The 16,271-nt window shown below is 40.6% G+C and overlaps 1 protein-coding gene across 1 annotated transcript in view; it reads left to right on the top strand.

Moving 5' to 3' along the window:
- Positions 1–6,285: 6,285 nt before the first annotated feature.
- The window catches only part of glceb (glucuronic acid epimerase b), a 46,690-nt gene continuing 36,704 nt past the window's right edge, over positions 6,286–16,271 (top strand). The window contains exon 1 of the mRNA XM_056413728.1: positions 6,286–6,425. The gene's annotated coding sequence lies outside the window, so the exon portion shown is untranslated. The remainder of the gene's footprint in view (positions 6,426–16,271) is intronic.

The raw sequence follows: 16,271 nt of genomic DNA, 5'->3' as shown, positions 1-16,271 counted from the left end.
GGGTGCTATCGCAAAAAGCCTGATAGTAAAAAGCACTGATTCCACACATTTCTTCCAAATCCCTTTACACCAAAGCATCAGCCAGATATGAACCAAAGAACACAGCAACATGAATCGCTTTATCCTTTTGGAATGAGCAAATTCTTCTCAGCATTTGACCCATTCTTAGTTATTGAGGAGCAGTGGGCTGCAGTGAAGGGCCCGGGGAGCAACTGGGGGTTCAGTGTCTTGCTTAAGGACACTTCGTTTGGCGGGGATCGAACCAGGAACCTTGCTCGACCCCATGAGCTACAGCCGACCAACACTTCTGTGGAGGAGTGCTGCAACGTTGTTGTGTGAATGAAGTGGTGACTCACAGATCCATCCACAGATGTAATGTCAGCATGAATTACACTCAAGCAGAACACACATAATGAGTGTATGCGTGACACGGTTTGACTCTGCAACAGAGTTCTTATCACGTCTGCTGGGAATGCCTTTGGGAAAGTTTGATGATTCTTTAAAGCATTGTTTCCGATGTACAAGGAAAGACGGTCTGTTGGTGAACATGTTGTTCCATGAAGAAGGACATGGTGTATTTCCGCATCCACTACCGGGCTCCCTTGTGGGGCCGCACTTTTAAACAAAATGTCCTTCATGTTGAGTTCTTCTGGATTATATGAAAAAGTTGAGCTGCATCTCCTGGGGAGTTTTTTTTTGTGGGGGATTTTATTTGTTGAACATGGGACTGAAGAGATCTTTATTTCATGTCTGATGAATGTTTCACCACTGGAACAATATATGTAGTGTGTTGGCTGGGCACTAGTATGTGCATGCTATAATAAATAAATAACTATATGGTCATGTGGATACTGTTCATCACTTCTGGCTCAGTCTCAGTCTAACTTGAGTGTCAAACACACTTTTCCAACAATGTTCCACTTAAAAAGATTTCAAAACCATGCAGCTTGAAGGGAATTTATATTATAACGCCAATTGCATACATGCTTGTATCAGCTATGTCCCTCGGTGCCTTGTGTGAAATTATCATTTGATTATTTCCCCCTTGCTCTCCTTATTCAACCATTAGCGACACAACTATATTGAACTCGAGGACTACGAATGTAAATTAGCAATATAACAAACAAACTGTTTTGAAACTGAATGGCCTCCGTAGGGTTTTTGTGTATTTTTACAAGGCGATGAAACCCTTTGTTTGTGCAATCTTTTTGGTTTTCTTGAGTTTTTGTTTGTATCCCTAACGGCTCTTCCTGAGGTCCATACTGTGACACAAACACGTCCTCGGTATTAAGCACACAAATCATAGACTGGCATTCCGGGGTTATGGCCAGGAGATGGTTGGATGCTGTCACAGTGATGAAGCTGTAGAGGGGAGAAGTTTATTTTGAAAGTCTCCATCCACAGTGAGACCCCCCCCCCGCCTCCCCTCCCCTCCTTCCCCCTCTCGGTCCACAACAGCGCTGTCGCTCAGTTAATTTCTCTTTCTTGTGCCTGAGGTTGATGTCAGATACGGAGAGCTCTACATTATAGGGCCGTACCCTTCTCTCCTTTTCCAAAAGTTTAAATGAGAAACAGATTCGGAATACCAATAGCCAAAGATCAAATGAATGGTCGGGATTCTGAGCACCTTATCTCACTCAGTCAGTCAGTTTGGAGTTGGCGGCCAGTACAAAGAGCGAGGGAGAGGACGATGAGCTCAGAGATCCTCCAAGCTATCCCTCTGGCTGCAGGGGAGACAGGTACATCTGCACAAACACACACACACACATGCACAATGTTGCATCCAATATTTTTGTCTAGCTTTCTCAAAGAATTATTCTATTTTCTACTGATGCTGTATTTAGCCTATCCTCTCTGCTCAGAAGTATTTTCCAGGAAGGTTCATCAACTCCAGCATTTTGCAGCATTTTTAAGGAGCAAATTAGATTTTTAAGACAGAGCATTAAGCCTGCTAATCCCTATTTTCTGCTGCTGTAACTCTGGAATGATTTCTGAGGGGTATTAAAAGCAGAAGCGGTGTTTGAAGTTCTTTTTACACAGCTTCAGTGAGTCCATAATTTGAACCTGGATGTAAGCATAAAGTCTGAGGCACAAATAACACCCGGAAATCTCTTCAGCTGTGATGTGTTTAATCAGCCTTTGATTGGTATTTTCAAAAAAACAGTTTACATGAAATTACTGAGTTATTCCTCAGCGACAGAAAGTGCGAGAAGGGTGCTTGTCAACCAGAAATATGATTACGCTCTGAAATATATTCCCTGCTGATTGAAGAACTCTTGTTGAGTCTTCACCAAAAGCGACTCACAGATTTCCTTTCTCGTCAGGATTTCTTTCGTGGAAGGAATGAAAAGCGGAAATGAGCTGCTTTGAATTGCCTTTATAATACAAAATCTGTATTTTTGCTGGCAGTACATCTTCCTCTCAGCAGTGATAGTGCATAATATTACTCGACTGCACAAAGTGAATGACTGATTTCATGCTGCATACATGCTGAGTAGAGAAATGAGCTGCAAAGCCACATTTCCTTGATAATTCAATCTGTTATCAGTCTCATTACCCTCATACCTGTTATCACTTGAAATTATATTATTGAGTTCACACAGTTAATTATGTAATGCTTCTCTTTATCTCTATGACGTTTCCGGTTTTTTGATCAACAAATAAACATATTATTGACCTAAATCACAGTATCATATCATAAATAATGTTTAATAATTCTGAACCTCATCTATTCTGTCTAAAATGAATGATCCTGCCGAAGGTTTTCTACCTAATCTCTCTTTAAAAAAAGCCGAGTGGCTTTGGTTTCTTAAATTAAAAAAATATATATTAATAAGGAGATAGAAAAGCTGCTATAAATATTTCTAAGGCAAGCTGCACCTAATAAGTGCAAACTATTTCACATTAAAAAGCTCCACATTGTCTAACTGGCTAACACTGCTGTCCTCCCATGGCCAGTTTCACACAATGCTTTTGGGAAAATAATATCACCAGGAGTTTCCTTGTCGACCAGAAACATTAGAAGATGTATGGAGGGATAACATATTTAAAACAATGGGGAATCCAACCTTAAAGAATAATGAACACAATATTATTCCTTGTCTCATCAGATGTTCGGGTTCATATCTGAATTTAAAGAACAGCCATGCTAGCTGCTTTGTGAGGCTAGCATGTTCACAATGACAATGCTAACATTGTTCATTGTTTACCCTGTTCCCTATCTTAGATTATTGTTTTAGCATGCTAACATTTGCCAGTTAGCACTAAACTCAAAGTACAAAGTACAATTGAGGCTGGTAGGAGTGTCATTAGGTTTTTTTGACAAATCAAAACTAATGATGGCGCTTAATGAAGTAAAAGAATCACCAAAGTCATTACAGTTCATCATGAGGTGGACACTAATGTCCGTATCAATAGCCGAGGGAGTCCATTCAATAGTTTCACCCGAAACCTCATGTTGGGACTATTGGAAAGTCCGGGGTTTACCAAAGTCATTAGGCTTCAACCTCTGGGGATCATGAATGAGGTAGGGCCTACAAAAGTTGGTGCGAAACCCCACATTTGATTTTGAGATATATCCTTTGCATTAAAGGAAAGGTCAGGGGGTCAAAAAAGCATGAAGGTCTTCACAAAATGTCTCAAATCTCAGACAGTCAGACAGACAGAGCCATCCCTAGACCCACACCACCATACTGTATAGCTCAAACTCATCAACATACACTATCTTTCTTAGGGTCTCAATAAAACCTGTGATATGAAATCCTCATATAGCTCTGCAATTGTTATATTCAAATGTGAATGAGACTATTTTTTTGCAGCAAATATAAAACATACATATTAAAAAACTTGAATTGTCTCCAAGTCTACAGTGCATGCTGCTTTGACCTCAAACTATTCAGAAAACCACAGAGTGTGGTGAATCAAAACCAACTGGGTTTAATGGGCATCATCAGCTTCCATGACAAAATGAATACCAGTCAGCCCTCGGGGCATACAGGCTGTGGGAGAGCACACACAGTTTTTTTTCAAAGGGGAGATTTTGTTGTCTTGCATCATGCATCTTTGCCTGTGATGATATCATCTTCTTTTATTCTTTCTCATAGAGTGTTTCATAAGCATAGGCATCAGGGGGATTATCTCACTTATTTTAGTCTCTGCTGAAATATCATAATGCGGCCTCATGAAAAAGACATTAGATCTCAAAGAAAAACTTAAAAGTGCACTTTATATAACACATTCCAGCAGTTTCCTCAGTCCAGTCAAAGAATCTGACGCACACTCATTGACAATAGGGCTTTTATTTTCTGTATTCTTCTTTAGGGATGCAGCAAGGCGTGGGTTTGATTGAAGAGAAAGCTAAGGAAATTCTGGGTCGGTCACCAGTCTGTCACAGGGTGGTTTCCACATTTAAAAGCATACAAAGATGAATTATACTTCAGGCTACTCTTTGAAATCATAATAGGAAGTAGAACCAGCCTGATTGACCAAAGACATATTTGTTTGACTTCAGTGTCCATTGATTCTCTTTCTTCTTACACAAAGAGCAGAGAACAATTGATGGACACAGACACAGTTAAAACAAGAACAAAGCTAAGCAACGCATAAGAATTTAGTCTGTGGGAGAGAAAAGAAAACACTGTGAGAAAACCCACACAAACATGTGGAAAACATGGAAACTCCACACCCAAAGTCAGAATGATGAATTAAAGGGATGAACAGGAAGGGAGGGAATCTGGGGGTGGGTGTTGGAAGGTTTTTATTGCCACGACTTTTGCAAGTAATTTGTAAAGAGAAAAATCACGGTGATAGGGAGTACACAGAAAGAAATAATAATAATGAACTTGACAGGATTTTTTTGTGAGGATCTTGAACAAGTTTTGCCACTGAAAGATTTACAATTATGCAGCATGGTGTCATTAACACCCTTGGTTTATCACCAAGGATTGACACGTCCTCTCGCCACACTGGAATCAAGTGTCGCTCTTTTTAACCGGAGAGTTACAATGAGCAAGGCTTGAACACAGTGAATAATGCATTATGGAGAGAGAGAGACGTGAGATAAAAGGCAGTATTTAAATAATAGCAGATGACAGCAGAATCTCATAGGAAGCCAATGGTTCATAATTGTTTTGATTAATTAATTAAATAACATTTTGTATTAATTCATCTCTCTTTAATGTCATGAAATTAATGCATCATTTAACATCCCGGTTTAATCTCTATATGCCGCCCGAGGCTGTATTAAGTGTTTTTACTTTTACCGTCCGCTCATACAATCCCATGGTCCAGTGTATACAACATGTTTCATTAAGATTCATCAAAGAAACCAAGCACAAGCACAGACATACATTTTTGTTTTGTGTCTGTCAAATTGTCTTTTTTTATATGAGATATGAGGGGGTTCAGTAAATAGAAATTAATGTTCTTGCACCTAAACTGATATAGTTCTCATATTATCTCATATAATCCATATTTCTCACCTGGACATCTATAATTTATCAACAGAATCTGCCGACCGACTTCTGTGGTTTTGTAAATACTGGAATTGCTTTGCTCTATACATATATATAGATATATAGAGAGATTAAAGATATATATATATATATATATATATATATATATATATATATATATATATACTTTATTCATCCCGAGGGGGGAATGTGGTTAGAGAAGCAGCAAGCAAGTATACACTATAATAAAATAGAGGAGCATATTACATTTAATAAAAATGTAATAATAAAGAAAATGTAAATGCAAAAAATGCAAAGTGTATACAGTGTATATAAGTGTATATAAAGTGAAAGAGGTGCAAGGTGTATTGATGGTCAATTTGAAGAGGATCTGGCCAGAGGTATTATAAAGTATAATAGCAGATGGCAGGAATGTTCTCCTGTACAGGTTTTATGATTATGCTTTTGACTGATGCTTTTGATTAATTCGTATTACCGATATTTGTATTATTTACACTTGCGATTATGTTCATGCCTCTATTATTCCATTGCTAGTTATATTACCCTTTTGTATAGCTGTTCTTCCCCTTTTTTTATTAACTCTGCACACTTGTAAAATAAGGCTGCTGTTTTATTTTATTTTATTTCCACACAGCACCATGCGGAACACCAACAAAACAAACGCTTTTTCCAGCCGGCTAATTTGATTGGTTCTTGGACAGCTCCGCGCTCTCGTTCTATCTCGCGATACTGCAGATCCTTCCCAGTGAGACTCGGATCCTGAGCGAGCAGGAGTCAGTCGCTGTTGTGGCTGGGAGGCGGCACAGTCAGCCAAGTCTCTTCGGTTGAACCTTGACTCAGCCTGAGGTAAAATAGGACTCTTTCAAACTAACTAACCGACCGGAAGCAACAACTTCTGGTGGCTCCTAAACAAACACCGGCTTTTTTTTAAGGACACCTTTAATCCCGCAGGTAAGGTTGCTAACGTAATGTATTGTCGGCTCCCCTTGTTCACACACTCGCATGCAGTGCTAGCTGATATATTTCCCCCCTCTTCAGTTCCACATCAGCGAGGCAACATTAAAAAACCCGAACAGATCTTCGTTTCCTCGTCTGTCACAGTTTTCTCTCCGCGCATCAATTAACCGTCAGAAGTCTTTTAATGCAACCTTCAGCTGCTCGGCGAGTGTTAACGGAACCGGGAGGAGGGGATACAGGAACTTCAAATCTCAGCGTTGACTCTCCGGAATGCAATACCCCTGTTAGCTTGCATGCTATTGCTAACCATATGTCTGCTTAGGTTAGTCTAAAGTAGCAGTGGGTTTACTAGCTAGCTTGGCTGGGTCTTACTGCCCAAAAATATCAGCGTGCTTCGTTATTGTCCTGTTGATGATGTGGCTACGCGACGAAGTGATGACAGGCTTTTTTTGGGGGGGGGGGGGGAGCGAATGGACCAGACCAGAAACGGACAAAGTTAACTTGTTTATTAGTTAGCTAACGTCCAGTCGTCTTTGGTTTTAAAAGGCAGTTGTACTGAAGTCTTCACCCAGCAACTCGTTGCCATAAAATATCTACTCTTTCATTTCAAGTTTACCCCTGATACTCGTCGAGCTAAGCCTCTGTATCTTTCTGATGTGCAGTAACTTCAAAGTATCCCCCCTCACCCCCATCCTCGATATTTCCACCTACAAGCGCCACGCATTCCTGCAGCCGTCCTGTTATTACACACTGGAGGTTAGAAGACTACTTTGTGTAATTGTGCCTCTGGTAATACAGCAATCGGAGACCCAGTGGCACTACATGTACTGTTTAGTGGTCCTTGACTATAGATCTTAAATTGTCTTTCCATACCAGCCCTTTGCAGCCTGATCCCTTTATGCTTGGTCACTACACAGCTGTTAACAGTGTGCATTGTTAAGGATGTGATGTAGATGGCATGAGGCTATTTCCAGGGTACTGGCATTGGGTTAAGTTCCCATGTACTCCTAAATATCCAGCCGAGCTTAAAACGGGGGCTGCATTCATACAGATAGAAGTTCAAATGTACTATGTATGTACACTGTGAACTAAAATGTACATGCAAACCAAAATGAAACGGAGTAAAATTAAAGAAGTAAACGAAGAGCAATGTGCGAGCGAGGGTTTCGTGGATTAATGTGAGGTTACAATGATCCAAATCCCAAGCAATGAATTAACTGCGCAGAGAGGGGCTGTGGTTTATTGTTGAGTGTCATATATGATAGTAATCCCTTGTCATTGCTTAAAGCCAGTGGGAGGAAGGATCTGTTGTGGCGTTCAGTGATGCACCGCGGTTGTGTCACTCGGGTGCTGAAGCTGCTCCTGTTCATCGAGAAAGACAGAAAGGGGATGAGAGAAAAATAAGCTACGACTCGGTTATTAACAGTTTGTCTGAGGTGTATGATGTGAATTTGGGAGTTTAAAAGCGCAGGTTGACGGATATTCATTTTTTTATATTGTGATACTGATCCCTTTAACGGCGGCACTGCTTTCTAAAACCCTTCATTTACATGTATTTATTTATTGTGGCATTGTTTTACATTATCTCAATACTTTGGCATTTCTGTACTGCAGTGTTCACAGGCCACATAACACAGTCCTCCTGTACTATGTTTACTCCAGTTAAAACATTTTTTTTTAAATTATAAAGGCTTGGTAGCTGATAACATTTGCTGGAATTAAACCTAGTATATGACAGGCAGTTGTGTAACATAGATTTGTGTTGTTACATTGGTTATTTGTTGTGTGATATCCAGATCTGTGAAGGTTCTGGCCTGCTCGCGTGTCCTGAACACAACAAATCACCTCACATACCATCAAATAGCTAGTTGAATGAAAGGAGAACAGCTTCACTTTTTACGGCTGGTTTAGGGAGATCACGATTAAAATTGTAATGATGGATGTTCTACTTAAGTTCTTTCTGCCTACTGCTATGATTTGTATTTCATATGTCAAACTACACCACAGGCTATACAGAGTAGTTTTTTATAACGGCGACTGACTCTCAAATACCTTACATTTTGCTTAAACCAGCTGAAACGTGTTTAAATGCTTCACTAATCACACGCCTGCTTCATTCCTCAAAACATTAGATTACTTGAGTTAAGATAATGCACTGAATATGGAAATTATAATGTGCAAGCCATTGACTGGTCACATAGCTGAGCTGTGTGCATGCACGACCCCATTAACACGCCTGGATTTTTCGCTTAGTCTGAGTTTATTTCAGCACGCAAGTGTCGGTCAGGGGTGAAGACCAACAGTTTATTATCATCGGTGCCGTTGACGATCACTTTTGCGTGTTAAAACTGTCAGATATACTGAATCTCAAAGTATGTACGGGGTCAGCAGTCATCGGAGCAGTGTCAGCGCTCGAGGCATTACCATCCAAATGAACAAAAAGGCAAACGAGTTGAGAAGCGAAGCTCATGAACCAGAAGCTGAATGGACAGTGAGCGACACACATGAGACGATGAACATGGCACAAGTCAGACCGTCTTGGCAAAAGTTTACAAATCTACGACATTTTGACAGAAAACCTTTATTTGGAAACACTTTCTTTGTCTCCCAAAAAAACCAACCCTTGACCCTTTTCTTTCCTGACCTTTGTAAATATCGACGAAGAAAGGTGCGGTTGAAGCTCCAGACAATGCCAGTACGTTTTTTGTGTGTGCGCTTGACCTGAACTGAAATCGATTGTAACCCTTGAGACGTTATTACAGTTACAATCTACAACTTTATGGCAGCCATGCTGTCTGTAGTTTAGTTTATTATATGTTACCATATGTGTAGTATATGTATATATGTTAGTATTATATGTATAGGTTGGTATATTTAGTAAGGTCATTATATGTTATTACATGTAAATTATGTTCAGAGTACTTGTGCAGAGTGTATGTCATGTTATGTTATATTATGTTTGCTATGTTATGCTATGGTAGTTGTTGTGTGGTGCCTTGTCCTAAGAATTTCAGTGCCCAGTCTGACCCTGTGTCATTCTGTGCATCTGACAATAAAAGACTTGTAACTTGTAACCATGCTGTCAACATTGGCAACCAACATTGGTCCCTGGCAGCCAAGGACGAGGCGACCATTTCTAAAAGTTGCTGTCGTGTGCTTTCTGGTTTCCTTTGATTCTGACTTCACACATGAACCAGAACGCAGTGGCGTGAAGCAGATGCTAAGCAGTGTTTTATTTATTTTTTCCTTCGTGGAAAAGTGAAGTGGAAGACACTCACATTTTAAAGGCGGAAGAGAAGATCAGTAGTTATTCATGGTATTTTGGTTTAACATTGCTCTTTGTATTCTGTTGTGCCATCAATATGTTTTCTGCTCGCTACCTCACATCCGTCGAATCATAATTATCGAATTAATTCAAATCATTGATGAATGTGTCACTGTGATCCGTGCAAACAATCCAAATAAGCAATTTCTTCATGGATAGTAGTAATTCACATTTTACACTCTAGTAACAGTGTGTGTGTGTGTATATAGTAATGATAATTTTTGCATGAAGACCTTTTACCTTGATTAACTGAACTACCCGCACTTTATTACACACTTGTAGCCACGCATAAAAATACACACACATTCTGCAAATATTCAAACTCTTAAATTAAACACTTTGTCCTTTGTGCCCTTGTGTTGATAGGTTTGTTTGTATATTAACGTGGCTAACTATATTATAAATATACAGTTTATGTGACATTTCCACTGTTTTCTTCACAATATATAATTGGAAATTATTATTAGATTCATCTAATAATAATATGGTGCTAGTTTTAATTAGTAAATGTTTAACACTAACTAGTTTCCAGTGATTTAAACATTGCTTATTTCCTGGTTTGCATCTTTTTTTAAAGCTTCGTTTTGTAGAATTATAGATGTTGTCTACTTACTGACTAAAGCTGCTTAAAACTAACTGCTGCACAGCTGGCTGTTGGGAAAAGGTGAAAATACAAAATACATGTAATGCAGTAAACAGACTAGTGACGAATTTGATGGAAAAAAGAATGAACTTGCGTGTGGTTTGGTGTATGGTTTTATATCTTCAGGCGGGGCTTCCAGACATGTGCAAACAAAGTCTTGTGAACAAAAACCCTGTTTCACAAAGTGTGTGTACCGTACTATTTTTGAGGGGTGGCATATTGCAGCAGCACTGGCACAAGTTGGCAGCTTGCTAATCAGGCAGTCGGCTAATCGGAACACAGCGTTGATAAAGCGAGGCTGAATTCTGAAGGCCTTGTATCACTCTGCACAATGTGTACATGTGAACACGATTGAATAGATAATACAAGTAAATCCTTCACTAGGAAGTGAGGAGATTCTGAATTAGACTCTAAATACCAAGAACAAATGTAGACCCAAACAAAGCCCTTTGAAATCCATAAATCTCAGCACCTGGCAGAGTAATCCTTTAGTCACTGGTATTGATCAACAACTCTATACGCCCCTCTTGGATCTATTAATGCTATTTCCTGCTGTGGTACAAAATGTACCTTTTCACAAAAGTTAGTCTGCAAGCAGAAAACACCCAATTGCAGTATGATGATTTGAAATACTCTTATTTGTTGATGATTTCACCGTCTATTTTTCGTACAATCTTGTGTATTTAAGACGCATGGTATTTCAATTTAGTTTTGCAGATGACTGCCTCTGATATTTTAATTTCATCATTCTATCAGCTCTGGGCTGTTTTGTTCGCAGTTCCCGGTGTCTTTGCATGGCAGCGTCTTATTTGCACAGTTTCACCAAATCCTCATCATTGTGTGATTTACGCGTGCTACAGTTGTAGTTTTTAATCCCATACTTCACCCCCTTCAGTTTGTCATCTCCAATAGATATTAAATATCCAGTGCTGCATCTGCTCAGTTTGGCAGACTGCAGTTCTGCGTCGCCGCGCTGTGTTTTATATTGTTGGTGCGAGTCCTTCTGAAGCCATTCCAATCTGTTGTCTGCGAGTGCCCTTCATCGGCACATTTCACCAGACGGCGTGAGACCGCCAAGCGTCCCTTTGGCTGAAGATCCCTCGTCTTGGTTTCGACTGCGTGGTCGGTTTAAGAATTTGAGGTGGACAGAAAGCTGTCAAATGGTGTTTTTATATTGAACTCCACTCATTTGGTCTCCTGTTCTGAAGTACTCTTACTGCAGCGTGGGACCAAAGTAGAAATGGTCAATCTTGGACCTGAGACCTGCTCTCTGATTCAGGCAGCTACTTGTGAAATAATATCATTCTCTATTATCGTAGTGTTAGCCAAGCTGTAACATGTCTCTCAACAAGAACCAAAAGCATTCATATTTAAGAGTCTTGATGGTTCCAATGTAATCAACAGTTGTGCTTGTATTAGATTCTGTATATAAAAATAAAAAAAAGGGTATTTTTCTTTATATTTTTATCAACCAATTATGCATTTGTAATGGTGGATAAAAAAAGATCTCTTCTGAACATGCAAAGCTCATTTTGGTGTGTGTTTATCATCTTACTTAAGTTTGAAAGGAAAGGTCTGTGTGTGTCTTTTCTCACACTCTTGAGGCTTTCCCATCTGTTTTCTACCAGCAGCCCATAAAGAGCAAGTGCTGCCAAATTCAAAGACATTGGAATATCTATCAATATCCTTTTAAAATTATTGTTCTGTAGTGTCTCAGCCTTCAGTTTATGAACCGTATGCTTTGCTGCCTCTCACTGACTTAATAATCGTAACTGAAAAGGCTTTTCCTTCGTGGGAGAGGTTTACATATTGGCTTGGCCAAAACACGAAGCCACGAGACAATGTCCATTTCTCAGCCAGTACAGATTTTATTATCATGTTTCTACTGAAGTAACTTTCCCTTTAATGTCAGTGTGATGAAGGACCTAGATTTGTCAGATACCTCATTCACACGATGAGCCACAAAACCGATATTCCCATCTAGCTATTTCATTGTTTTCTCAAGATTTCCCCCGAAAATGGCCTTTGGACGACATTTCCTGATATATTGTCTGATGATATTAATCAATGATATTATTAGGCCAGATCCATATTGCCCACTCCTAGTGGCAGAAGAGAGATGATCAGATGTGGGTCGTTTGTGACCATGCTGGCAGCTGACCGCTCCACTGTTGATGCTCCCTTTTCTTGCTGAAGCTGACCAGAAAATCTCTTTTTAAATTGGCCGTTTCTTTGGCGCTCCTCACCGACCACCTTCTCGCATGGAAGCCGTCAAACCTGCTATCTTGTGTTTGTTGGTCCTTTGAGACTCTTTATTGCTGTGATCCACTTGAATATCCTGCTGAGTGGATGTAGGATATTGATAAAACAGGCTAGGCTTTATCTCCACTTTACAACGGGGACCTTTTTTCGATTGTCTTTTTTCTTATCAGGGAGCTGAACCACCTGGGACTCTTTTGTCCTCTTTATGACCTGTGAAGGAAGTTTCCCAATTTCTTTGAGTAGCCAGTCAGATGGCTAGATGGCAAATCTATAATGTGTTTGCAGCAATATTCTGCAAGTGATATGATTACATTTTTTACCAAACTACTTTAAGAAACAGGTTTTGTGAAAATCTGACACATGTAGAAGCACGAATAAAGATTGTTTCAGTTTTTCATCCGTACAATCATAATCTTAAAAGTTTTGAATCAGCATAAATGAAGTGGTAAAATGCAAATGTAATCTTTGAAATTAAATTCCAATTCCGTTTTAAATACAATCTTACGATGCAAATCTTTAATGTTGAGAAATGAAAGATTCACAGCACATAGTGGGAAGTGACAAAGAAGAATGTCGCCTTGTCTTTGTTACTTCATTTTCCATCCGAATAGCTAAGCTGCTGGCGCCAAGCTGTTACACCAACTTTTTTCGGCTTGCATGACTACATGTCATTGATGTGTCTTCTACCTACAGGATGTAATTTTCTGCCCCACTGCTGTAGCTGCTTGAGCTTGCTCATGCCGAGACCTTTGTCTCCAATGCATTGAAAAGCCAGGTTGTCCATATGCTAAATAATGGACGAATGAACAAAGGGATGCTGTGTCTCGGCTGCATGCTTTACACTTCCTAAACCTCTGTGTGCTCAATAAAGTGCATGAAGAACTCAACGTTATAATCTTTAAGAAAGATCAGGTGACATTTGGATTGTATTATGCAGGGACCAGACTTGTGTTTAACTTTTTCGGAGATGATCATGAGCAATTCAAAAAGTGGCACCTGACGCTCATTTGGCGGGGCAGGTCATTTTCTAGCATATTTCCCATATCCTGGGCTCGGCATTGGATTGCAGATGTCCGTAATATAGTCGACCTCTGAATCAAAGCTGGATTTTTTTTCTCTTGTAAACCACAGCTTGATGATGGTTTAGCGACACTGTCAAACAGCCTCTATCTATATTTGCTTTATGATTGCAATCTACATTTAACCCATCTTATAAACTGACCTGCCTTCTCTCGTTGCCGGAAGGTTCTGGCTCTGTTAGAATTGTCAAAGCAAGACCAGTAGACCTTCATGGTCGGAAAGTTATTTCGACTTTAAATTTCTCGAGGGCTCCTCGAAAGCTCACAACCCAACAAGCGCTTCACAATGGCTGCTTTTGTTTTGTGGCCTTCATTCTGTGTTAATTTTTGGCAGTGGGTTGAGGAGGTTGGATGAGTCCGAGCTCGCTGTGGGACACTGCTGTTGTAAACCCTTGCCCTCTGACCCTCAGAACAGCCAACCATGGCCTGCTTCAAAGGCAACACGCAGACAGCTTATGTCTGCATTCTCTGAACTCATAACCCTCCCCCGGGCACGTTCCTCTGCACCCCTCCTCTATACTAAATACCCCCCCCTGACAACAAGCCTGGCCCCAGTTGCCCCCCAAGTACGCAGACTGATATGGACTTATGCTCCAGTCTCATTATTCACCATACTTTTTGGCTTTTAGTGAGCAAGACCTTCAGAAAAAAAAGAGATGCCCAACAGAGATTTTTCCACGGTCGATGTAGCAGGGAATAAAAGCCAGTCGGTCCAAGGAGTTGTAACACTCTACGGGGAGCGAGATCCTCCGGTTGGCTGGCTCGCGATCATGTGTGTACTGCTTGTGCCTTCTGTCGGTGTCGGTACCCAAGAACTACAATCGCCCCTTCATCCACACTTCATGGGTGAGCCATACATTGAAGACAGTAATGTAGTGCTGTTATTCCCAGGCACAACTGTCTCTTGCAGCAGGCGTGCTGTAATGCAAGTGTCTATTCAATGGTGGTAAATAGAGATGCCACCATGTTGGCTCCCGGCTTGTGTTCCGTGCAACTGAAGTTAATAACACTGCTTGTGTGATACTGACAAGCTGAACGCTTCCCACTTCATTTGTTACTCACTGCAGACTTCCTGTGTCACTTCGCTTATTCAAACAATTGTAGTCAATAATGGAATTGAGATAAATACAAATAAAAAAGCTGAACTCAGCAACGACTACACTAAAAATGTGTGTTTGTCTACGAGTCTTTCCTTGATTGTTGGTGTTTCTGCAACGAGTGTTTTTTTGTGGTACTTTCTATTCATTATGCATCATCAGATTGTGTGTTTTTCTCAAAATCGTAGCCATTGTGACTGAGTCATGCTAACTGTGAACTCGCCACCTCTGCTGTCGAGATTTTGGTCACAAGGATTCTGGCAAAAACCACATGTATCTGGACAGGCAGCTTCAGTTGTATCACTTAATACTCATCTATTGGTCCTTCTGAAAGTAAGCACGGAAAGTTTCCCCCAGATGAGCTCATTTAAGTAACTGCATAGCAATCTACTTCAAGGACTACGAGCAAGACTTTATCTGTTCAGCATTTCAGCTGCATTGGATAGATAGATGGCTTGGAGGGAGAGAGAGAGAGAGAGAGAGAGGACTGAATATATAGGTGCATGCACTAAGCCAGGTGAGCTACCGGAGTGCCCTCCTATAAGGCTTTTTAATAAAGAAACGGCTCCAGGAAGTGTTGACTTTGCATCGATATTGGATTAGTTTTGAGAATTCATCATAGAGCTTAAACTTGTCCGATAATCGATCGGCAGGAAATGAAACTGACAATTGTGATCTTCAATTAATTGTTCGAGACATTTTTCAAGCACAGATGCCAAACCCTCTCTCGTACGTAAAGATTTCATACGATAGGAAACAGAATGCCGTTATGCTCTCGACTGTTGATCAGACAAAGCCAGTCTGTCAAATGAATAAAAATGGAAATAATAGTCTCCAAAGGACGGTGGCTCCTGCATTATGTAGGAGCCCCGGAATTACTACACACTTGCACACATTTGAGCAGTCGACCGTGATAACTCGGGTAAAGCTCGGTCAAGCTTCGACCCGGCTCGCTCACATGCTAACTAGGGTTGGGTACCGAAACCCGGTGCCAATATGGTACCGGTTCCAATACAACCGGTATTACCCGGACCGAAACGCAACGCACATTTCGGTGCTTCTTTCCGGTGCCTGAGCCGATTGAGATTGAAAAAAACTATTGTTGTGAACTTCTCTGGTGACTCCGCCCTGTCAGCAGGTTACGACAGCCTATCATATGTAAGTTTGACAGCGGAGGCTGCGCCGTGTGTGACTGCGTGAACCCGTGTGGAGCACACCGGCGTCAGGCTGGCCGCTACGGGGAGACCGTCACCATCGGTCCCCCTGAACACGTGGAGACCGATTATGACGAGCAGCCTTAATTCAGATTAGTACCGTATCGTTGATTGCAAGTCTTGCATTCACAAAAGTAGCCCAAGAAATAATAAATTAGCCATTATAACCATGCTTAAGCTAGCTCGTAGCTAGCGCGAGCTACGAGCTACGAGCGTGACA

This window comes from Pseudoliparis swirei, chromosome 4 (genome assembly GCF_029220125.1).
Source record: "Pseudoliparis swirei isolate HS2019 ecotype Mariana Trench chromosome 4, NWPU_hadal_v1, whole genome shotgun sequence".
Lineage (NCBI taxonomy): Eukaryota > Metazoa > Chordata > Actinopteri > Perciformes > Liparidae > Pseudoliparis > Pseudoliparis swirei.
Note: the sequence above shows the minus strand (reverse complement) of the source record. Positions and strands in the feature narration are given on the sequence as shown.